Source organism: Rutidosis leptorrhynchoides, chromosome 10, assembly GCF_046630445.1.
Source record: "Rutidosis leptorrhynchoides isolate AG116_Rl617_1_P2 chromosome 10, CSIRO_AGI_Rlap_v1, whole genome shotgun sequence".
Classification (NCBI taxonomy): Eukaryota; Viridiplantae; Streptophyta; class Magnoliopsida; order Asterales; family Asteraceae; genus Rutidosis; species Rutidosis leptorrhynchoides.
The window spans coordinates 12,085,780-12,096,365 of NC_092342.1; positions in this window are offsets into that span (position 1 = coordinate 12,085,780).

Below are 10,586 nucleotides of genomic sequence, written 5' to 3' on the forward strand. Positions count from 1 at the left end.
ATTTAAATTTGCATTCTAATGATATTCATCACAAATCATAACACATTTTTCGCAATTTTAGTTCAAATGACCTATTATAACATCATACATTATGGCATTCCATTCCATCAATTTACTTCAACAGGCCCATACAAATGAAAATCAAGCATACTTACTTCATAAGTTCATTACAATTCAACAATATGCTAAAAAATTCAAGAACATTCAAAAATAACCCGGCCAATTTGACATCTATATCACCAACACAATTAAATACTTCACAAGATTCATTAACATCATACACAAACTCAACATCATGAACTAATCACCCTAAATTCGGATTCAAATTCCACAAACCCTAAAATCATGAACAAACCCTTAAAAGCATGTAATCTTTGCAAAATAAACACATTATGGGCAATTAAACTACTAAGGCATGTTAATCTTAACAATAATCATGCAAATCAAACACCCCACAATTATCCTTCACCAATTTATAGATATAAACATACAATTCAAGTAATTGATAAAGAAAAGTGTAAAAATGGAGTATCCATACCCTAGAAAACATGATTTGAAGTTTGGATTTGAAGAAGAAATCGCGAAATTGAGGTAGAAATTAGGGTTTTTGGAGAGTGTTTCGTATTTGGCAGAGACAAATGGATAAAAATGTGTTTTTGTGGTTAAGAAATGGGTTGGATAGGTATTTAAAACGTATTTTTTTCTGAGTCAGTCACTCTAGACGGCGTCCAGAAAGGAGGACGGCGTCCAAGGTTTCATTTTGGGACGGCGTCTAGCAAAAGAGGACGGCGTCCAGGTCTTTGAATGGGGACGGCGTCCAGGAAAATGGGACGGCGTCCCATTGCACTAAAACTCACTGACCTGTTTTTCTGAGTCGCGCGTGTTTAAAGGCCAAACGTAAATCATTTTGTACCAAACTAAAATTTATCGTGCACACATTTCAAACCTATTTACAATTGTGAACCATTTTTTAACGAGTCGTTCACCAAACTCGTCCCCATTTTGATTTATGCTTTATTCTTGAAGTTGAGGCTAACCTCATCCTCAATTTCTAGGGGACCATCAACATAGTGTTTGACCCGGTGGCCATTCACTTTAAAAGTATCACCCTTCCAGTTCACCGTTTCAATTGTACCATAAGGGTACACCTTTCTAACCACAAATGGTCCCGTCCATCGGGACTTAAGCTTTCCTGGTGATAACTTGAAACGGGAATTGTAAACAAGGGCACGATCTCCTTCCATGAATTCTTTTGGATGTTTCAATCTTTTTTCGTGCCATTGTTTGGTTTTTTCTTTGTAAATTAGAGAGTTGTCATAGGCTTCGAGCCTTAACTCGTCTAATTCGTTTAGTTGGGTCAAATGTAACCGACCCGCTTCTTGGTAATCCAAATTGCATGCCCTTAGCGCCCAATGCGCTTTGTGTTCAATCTCCAACGGGAGATGGCATGCTTTTCCGTATACCATACGGAAAGGAGTTGTTCCAATTGGTGTTTTGTAGGCCGTGCGAAAGGCCCACAATGCATCGTTTAACTTGATTGACCACTCTTTTGGATTTGCACCAACGGTCTTTTCAAGTATGCATTTTAATGACCGATTGGTGTTTTCTACTTGCCCACTTGTCTGGGGATGATAGGATGTTGAAATTTTATGGATTACTCCATATCTCTTCAACACCTTTTCCAATTGCTTATTGCAAAAGTGGGTGCCCCGGTCACTTATAAGAGCTTTTGGCGTGCCAAACCTAGAGAAAAGTTCCATCAAAAAGTTTACCACAACTCGGCCATCATTTGTTGGTAGAGGTTTTGCCTCCGCCCATTTGGAAACATAATCTATGGCAACAAGTATGTATAGGTAAGAATGAGATTTTGGAAAGGGCCCCATAAAGTCCATTCCCCAAACATCGAACACCTCGCATACTTGGATGCTTTGTTGAGGCATTTCATCCCGTTTAGTGATTTGACCGGCCCGTTGGCACGCGTCACAAGCCTTACAAACAGTGTAGGCATCTTTGAATATTGTAGGCCAATAGAAACCGGCCTCGTAAACTTTCCTCCCCGTGATTTGGGGACCAAAGTGCCCACCTGTTGGACCAAGGTGACAGTCAAGCAGAATTTCGGTGCATTCTTTCCCCGAAACACACCGACGAATAATTCCATCCGCACATCGCCTAAATAGATAAGGGTCTTCCCAAAAATAGTATTTTAGTCACTAAAGAATTTCTTTCTTTTCTGATGTGACCAACCGGTTTCTAGGAATCCACCCGCAAGATAGTTGGCTATGTCTACAAACTATGGATCATCAATTTTCTCAATCTTCATGAGATTTTCGTCTGGAAAGTTATCTTGGATAACAGTCTCATGGAGAACCCCAAGATTCGGGTTCTCAAGTCGAGAAAGGTGATCGGCAGCTAGGTTTTCGGCCCTCTTTTTGTCTTTAATATCGATGTCGAATTCTTGCAAAAGCAAGACCCAACGTATTAACCGGGGTTTAGCATCTTTCTTAGCAAGCAAGTACTTCAATGCCGAGTGGTCTGTATAGACAACCGTCTTTGCTAGTACCAAATAGGATCGGAATTTATCAAACGAAAAGACTATTGCCAGGAGTTCCTTCTCGGTGGTAGTGTAATTAAGTTGGGCTCCTTGCAATGTCTTGCTAGCATAATAAATGGTCTTGAAATGTTTTTCAATTCTTTGCCCCAAGACGGCACCAATAGCAAAGTCACTAGCGCCACACATAAGTTCGAATGGTATTGACCAATTCGGTGATATGAGAATGGGTGATTGTGTGATCTTTGCTTTAAGTAGGTTAAAGGCGGTAAGACACTCGTACGTAAAGACAAATGGAGCGTCTTTCTCAAGAAGTTTGTTCATGGGGGTTGCAATTTTGGAAAAATCTTTAATGAACCGCCGGTAAAAACCGGCGTGCCCCAGAAAACTTCTTACGCCTTTTTACATTTGACGGTGGTGGTAATTTGGCTATGACTACCACTTTAGCTCTATCCACCTCCAGACCTGCACAAGAAATTTTATGACCCAATACAATGCCCTCTTTTACCATAAAATGGCATTTTTCCCAGTTTAGCACAAGATTTGATTCTTCACACCTAATCAACATACGCTCAAGATTATGAAGACATGAGTCAAAAGAATCACCGAAGACTGAAAAGTCATCCATGAATACTTCCATAAAGTCTTCAATCATATCATGAAAAATAGCTACCATACACCTTTGAAAGGTAGCAGGAGCATTGCATAATCCAAAGGGCATACGTCGATAGGAGAAAGTACCATAAGGGCATGTAAAGGTCGTTTTCTCTTGGTCCTCTGGTGCTATAGGGATTTGGAAATATCCCGAGAAACCGTCAAGAAAACAATAAAAGTTCTTTCCTGCCAACCTTTCCAACATTTGATCAATGTAAGGAAGAGGAAAATGGTCTTTTCGGGTAGCATCATTTAATTTTCTGTAATCAATACATACCCTCCAACCCGTGATAGTCCTGGTAGAAATTAATTGGTCGTCTTCATTTGTGACAACGGTCATGCCACCCTTTTTGGGCACGCATTGGACCGGACTCACCCAAGGGCTATCCGAAATTGGATAAATGAGACCTGCATCTAGGAGTTTGACAATCTCCTTTTTAACAACTTCTTGCATATTAGGGTTGAGTCGCCTTTGTCTTTGTACACATGGCTTATAGTTATCTTCCATTAATATCTTATGCGTACAATAAGAGGGACTTATACCCTTGATGTCATGAATTTTCCATGCTAGAGCCGTTTTATGGGCTTTTAACATGGAAACAAGTTTAGACTTTTCACTTACAGAGAGTTCAGATGAAATGATAACCGGGAGAGTAGAACCTTCTTGTAGGTAAGCATATTCTAAGTGTTTTAGAAGTGGCTTGAGTTCTAAAACGGGAGGTTCTTCAATCGATGTTTTACATCGGTACTCATTTCCTAAATCCAACTTTCTGTATTCTTCATCATTTGGCTCATAACCGTTAGCCATCAAGGTGGTCAACATCTCCACTTCTTCCAACATATTCTCTTCATCACCTTCCGCAAAAATGCATTCTAACGTACCTTGCAATTCTGGAAATTCCTGCAACAACTCCGAATATGTGTCTATGGTTTGCACATAATAACATTGATCATCAGTAGACTCGGGGTATTGTAGGGCATGGTCAACGGAAAAGGTAACCTTCATATCCTCAATACTAAGGGTCAATTTCTGCCCATGAACATCTATCATAGCTCTAGCGGTATTGAGGAAAGGTCGACCTAATATAAGAGGCACACGTGTGTCCTCCTCCATGTCCAAAATTACAAAGTCAGCCGGAAATACTAGGGTACCTACTTTTACCAACATATTCTCTAAAATTCCACGAGGGAATTTAACAGAGCGGTCTGCTAGTTGAATTGCCATTCGGGTTGGTTTTAGTACCCCGGGGTTTAGCTTAACATATAATGAATAAGGCATTAAATTTATGCTAGCCCCTAAATCCGCTAATGCTTTAATGCATTCCAAATCTCCCAGGAGACATGGTATGGTAAAACTTCCAGGATCTGCTAATTTCTTTGGTATTTTGTTCATCAAAATTGCTGAACAATTAGCATTCATGGTGACGGATGAAATTTCCTCCATTTTCTTCCGATTAGTAAGTAAGTCTTTTAAGAACTTAGCATACTTGGGCATACCTGAGATTACATCAATTAAAGGCATATTTATGTTAATTTGTTTAAATATATCTAGGAATTTTGACCTTTCGGCCTCTAGCCTTTCTTGTTGTTGTTTTCTTGGGTATGGGAGTGGTGGTTGATATGGTTTCACTACGGGTTTTTCCCGTTCTTCCTTTTCAACCACTTTTTCCAGCTCCTTAACCGGTTCATCATTTCGGTTCAACGGAACACTAAAATCAGAATTTTCGGGCATTTTTTGAGCATCGTATGCTAAACCACTCCGTGTGGTGATAACATTGGCGTGCTCATTTCGAGGGTTCTTATTTGTATCGCCCGGTAAACTACCTGGTTTTCTCTCACTAAGTAAATTAGCTAAACCACTCATTTGTTTCTCCAAATTCTGAATTGAGGCTTGTTGATTTCGAAACTGGTGTTTGTTTTTCTCGTTGGTTTGGTTTATATTTGTGACAAGCTGAGTTTGTGATGAAATCAACTTTTCCAACATACTCTCCAAATTTGACTTTTTTTCTTCCTGTTGGGGTTTTTGATAAAAACTCGGAATTTGTTGTTAGAACCCACTACTTGACCCTTGTTGGTAATTGGAATTTTGACCTTGAGGGTTGTAGGGGTTGTTAAAGTTCCGGTTAAATTGGGCTCTTCCTTGAAATTGATTGTTATTTCTTTAGCTTATGAAAGCCACTTCTTCTTTTTGAGCCATTGTTAAACCGGCATCACAATCTTTTCCTAAATGAAGACCACCACAGTATTCACAACCTACTTTCATACTATGAATTTCCTTGGTGATTTTATCCATGGTTCGAGCAACACCGTCTATTTTAACACTTAGGGAACTAAGGTCATCATAGGCGCCGGCGCTTTGGACTTGAGCATTACGAGTAATTGGGCGTTCTTGATGCCACTCATGAGAATAATCGGCTAGCTTCTCGATTATTTCATAACCCTCTTGCTCGGTTTTGTCCATAAGAGAACCACCGGCCGCTTGGTCAATTGAAATTCGGGTTGCTACATCACAACCTTTGTAAAAGATTTGGACCTTTTGAAAGGTATCCAAACCATGGTTTGGACAACCTCTTAGCATTTTGGAAAATCGATTCCATGCTTCGTACAGGGTTTCCATCGGCTTTTGACAGAATTGGGTAATTTCGTGTTGGAGTCTCGCGGACTTGGATGCTGGAAAATATTTCTTAAGAAATTTTTCCAACATACCATCCCACGTTTCTATCGTAGCCTCGGCCAATGAATCTAACCAACTTCGTGCTTCCCCTTGGAGTGTCCAAGGGAAAAGTCTTAATAATATGGCCTGGTCAGTTTCTGGTTTAAGTTTAAAAAGAAGACATATCTCTTGAAAGAGACGAATATGTTCGTTTGCATCTTCATTCGGACCACCACCAAATTGACACCTGTTATTAATCATTTGAAGAATAGGTCCTTTTATTTCAAAAGTTACCTCACCAGTAGGTGGAGTAATAGCACTACCTTGTCCGGTCCGGGTTGCTTTCATCTTTGCTGCCATTGATTGTCGTGGTACCAACGGTCTTTCTCCTTCCATTTCAAAATTTGGGGGTTGAACGTGTTTACCAAAGTCTGAATATCGAGGCTTGGTCGTACTTGATTCTGAATCAAAGGTTTCTTGCTTTGATGAAGATTCAAAAATTTCAAGTACTTCTTTTGAAATCCAACCAAGCTTTCTATCAGGTTCTGTAAACGGTGTAAGTAATGGAGATTCTGAACTTCGGGTATGTGGCATATGCGACCTATAAACTGTCAATCACACAACTAACAAAAACTATTAAACATACCGATTCTATAAGTTTAAAAATCAAAGACTATTAAAAATTTAAAATAATTAAGAAACTACTTAATCACAAATCAGTTAATAATTCTATTTTGACACAAAACTGTCCCCGGCAGCGGCGCCAAAAACTTGATGTGCGAGAAGTGTCGTATAAATTGTCGTATAAAATAATATGGAAAAATACCGATTAAAGATTTCTACACACTAACGGGCAGTGTACCCGATCGTGTAGTAGTATAGTAACTGGTTTAGTTCCGTGTATCGTTCCAAGGACAGTTGTATTAGCCAAACTAGAATTAGAAACTATATTATGATTAACTAAGTAAATGAAACTTAAAGGTACGTGTTTTATGTTTTGGTGGCCATTTAACGATTTAGCCAAATCAGAGAAGGTTAAATGTAAAAACAATATTTTTGGTCTTTTAAATTTATAAGATGAAAATAAATGCAAAGAAAGCAAGTAAGATAGTTTTGATTTAAATCAAAGAGATGAAATGTTCATCTAGATATTTTACCCTCGGTATTGGATGTAAGTTTTGATATTAAGGCCTGATTGAGTAATTATGTGTGTAAGTTATCTAATAGGTTCACTAAGAGTTCTCTTGAATAAACACGCAAACACAATCACAAGATCAAGGGTTCCCTTTTCACTATGGTTCTTGTATTTGTAATCAAATAACTATTATAAGCATGCTAATCACCTAAATCGACCCGCCAAGAGTTCTCTTTAGCGAGTACTAAAACTAGAATTACTAAGTGAGGGTTCCCTATTACTTAGACCTTTTCGTTTGTGACTAGTTGATTAGCTAGATCAAAGACTTGAATAACAATTGTCTTTGCGTTCGCTCTACACAATTCATTCCTATTTTGTTTAACCATTTTTATCTAGTTTACCCCCTTGGTCCGGTTTAGTAAACAATCAATCTAAGACAAGTTGATTGTAAATCAATATGATACATCAACAAGAGTTCTCTTTATCAACAACATATCAATTAACTAGATACAAATGATTTTAACAGCAATAAGCATGGTTCTTAATTCAAGCTTTAATCTATCACACATAATACATTCAATCAATAAGATTACATCCAATACCTTGGTTATTAATCTAGACAAACATTATAGAAACTAGCCAACAATCATGGTAACAGACAACATAACAATCAGATTAACAACTGAAATCATTGTTTTAGAACAAGGAATAACCTACAAGAACAAGGAGTTCTTGGATGATGAAGGTTTTGATCTTTGATGTCTTGATGTTGAGCCTCTTTCAAGAGCTTGGAGTTCTCCAATTTTGCTCCTAAAAATCGTCTCTGTACTCACTGGTTCGTAAGTTATGAAATAGTCCCTCAAAATAGTAGTTTTAAAGTGGAGAAAGTAGGTAAAAAGCACAAAAGTCGGCTGAAACCTACTACGGGACGGCGTCCAAAAAGGCTGGACGGCATCCCGTCCTTAAGAGCTAGACGGCGTCTTCAAATCCAGGACGGCGTCCTGTTTCAAGATGCTGGACGGCGTCCTATAACCCCGGACGGCGTCCAGATATGCTGAAATCCACTGTTTCGCTTTCTTTTCAATCCTCTTTTATTTAGACGAAGCCTAACACCTTGGAAGCTTTGTTTTACCATTTTAGAGCACTAAATAGACCTTAAGTCGTATCGGGATCAACCAATGTCATAAATCATCAAAACTCTTTGTAAATCACTCTTCCGATACAAATTTGCGCATCTTGGATTATCACTTGTAGAAACGCCTTCATTATCCTCGATTCTAGAGCATTTTACACGATATTGCGATAGATATATATGATGTTATTGAGCAATATCAAGAATACATGCAGTTTTTATAAATGATTTACAAAATAGACACAAGTACGTGAAACTACATTCTATGGTTGAATTATCGAAATCGAATATGCCCCTTTTTATTAAGTCTGGTAATCTAAGAATTAGGAAACAGACACCCTAAATGACGCGAATCCTAAAGATAGATCTATTGGGCCTAACAAACCCCATCCAAAGTACCGGATGCTTTAGTACTTCGAAATTTATATCATATCCGAAGGGTGTCCTGGAATGATGGGGATATTCTTATATATGCATCTTGTTAATGTCGGTTACCAGGTGTTCACCATATGAATGATTTTTATCTCTATGTATGAGATGTGTATTGAAATATGAAATCTTGTGGTCTATTGTTACGATTTGATATATATAGGTTAAACCTATAACTCACCAACATTTTTGTTGACGTTTAAAGCATGTTTATTCTCAGGTGAATACTAAGAGCTTCCGCTATTGCATACTAAAATAAGGGCAAGATTTGGAGTCCATGTTTGTATGATATTGTGTAAAAACTGCATTCAAGAAACTGATTTCGATGTAACATATTTGTATTGTAAACCATTATGTAATGGTCGTGTGTAAACAGGATATTTTAGATTATCATTATTTGATAATCTACGTAAAGCTTTTTAAACCTTTATTTATGAAATAAAGGTTATGGTTTGTTTTAAAAATGAATGCAGTCTTTGAAAAAAAAAGGTCTCATATAGAGGTCAAAACCTCGCAACGAAATCAATTAATATGGAACGTTTTTAATCAATAAGAACGGGACATTTCAGTTGGTATCCGAGCGTTGGTCTTAGAGAACCAGAATTTTGCATTAGTGTGTATTATCGAGTTTGTTAGGATGCATTAGTGAGTCTGGACTTCGACCGTGTTTACTTGAAAAATGATTGCTTAACAAATTTTGTTGGAAACTATATATTTTTAACATGTGAATATTATGTGATATATTAATCTCTTAACGCGTTTGATATTATGTGATAGATGTCTACCTCTAGAACAAGTCCCATTGACTCACCTAATAATAATGAAGAGTCAAATGTAAATTGGAATAATTCGTGGACTGATTCACAAGTTCCCGAAGAGGAACCGGAAGAAGAGTCGGAACCGAAAGAAGAATCGGAACCGGAAGAAGAAATAGAACCCATGGGGGAAATAATAAAACGGTTAAGTAGAAGAAAATCCTCAACCAACTGACCAAAGTTAATTATGGTCAATGGTGTTTCCGCCAAGGAAGCAAAGTATTGGGAGGATTACCAATTCTCCGATGAATCGGATCCCGACAAGGATTCCGATGATGTTATAGAAATTACCCCAACACAATTTAATAAGGAAAAAGAGAACAATAAGGGAAAGGGCATAAAAATAGAGAAATTTGATTCCAAACTCGATGAACTTTATATGTATCGTCAACACCCGTATTTCTTAAGTTGTGACAATAACCCGAGAACCTCTAAACCACCAGGTTTTTCTAAACCAATGTGGAAAACGACGGCTCGTATTAGGGGAACATCATATATCCCTAGAAACTTGGAAAAACGAACCAAAACCGAAGAAGAAGAAACGAGCGAGTCGGAATAAGATAGTTGTATTCGTGTGGTGTAATATATGTAATATAGTGTGCTTATGCTTTATGATATATGTAAAGATTGCTTGTATTAATAAGTATTTTTTTATGAATCTAACTCTTGTCTATTTTACAGTATAAAAACACAAAATGGATAGACAACCCAATATTTTAAGAGACCTACCCGGAGACATGATTGATGAAATCTTGTCTAGAGTCGGTCAGAATTCCTCGGCACAACTATTTAAGGCGAGATCAGTTTGTAAGACATTCGAAGAATGTTCCAAGAATGCCTTGGTTTATAAAAGGCTTTGTTCAAAAGATGGGGGATATCACATTGGGAAATCCATAAGTTACGAAGTGTTTACTTTGACGCATATATTGCGGGGAACCCAAATGCTATTTTACGTAACGGGTTAAGAAATTATTTTGACTCAATATATCCGAATATAGGACTTCGTGATTTAGAAAAAGTGGCTAACATGCAACATAATGAAGCATGTTATGCTTACGGGTTAGTAATGTTCGCTTCTCACCAAAGTGAGAACAAGAACATCGGGCTACAACTATTAAACAAAACGTTCCCACAAGTGACGGACTCAGTAGTTGGGGTGAGAAACAAGGTTTTTAGATTGTTACGGGACTGTTGGACATTACGTAACCCTCGTCCCTTTG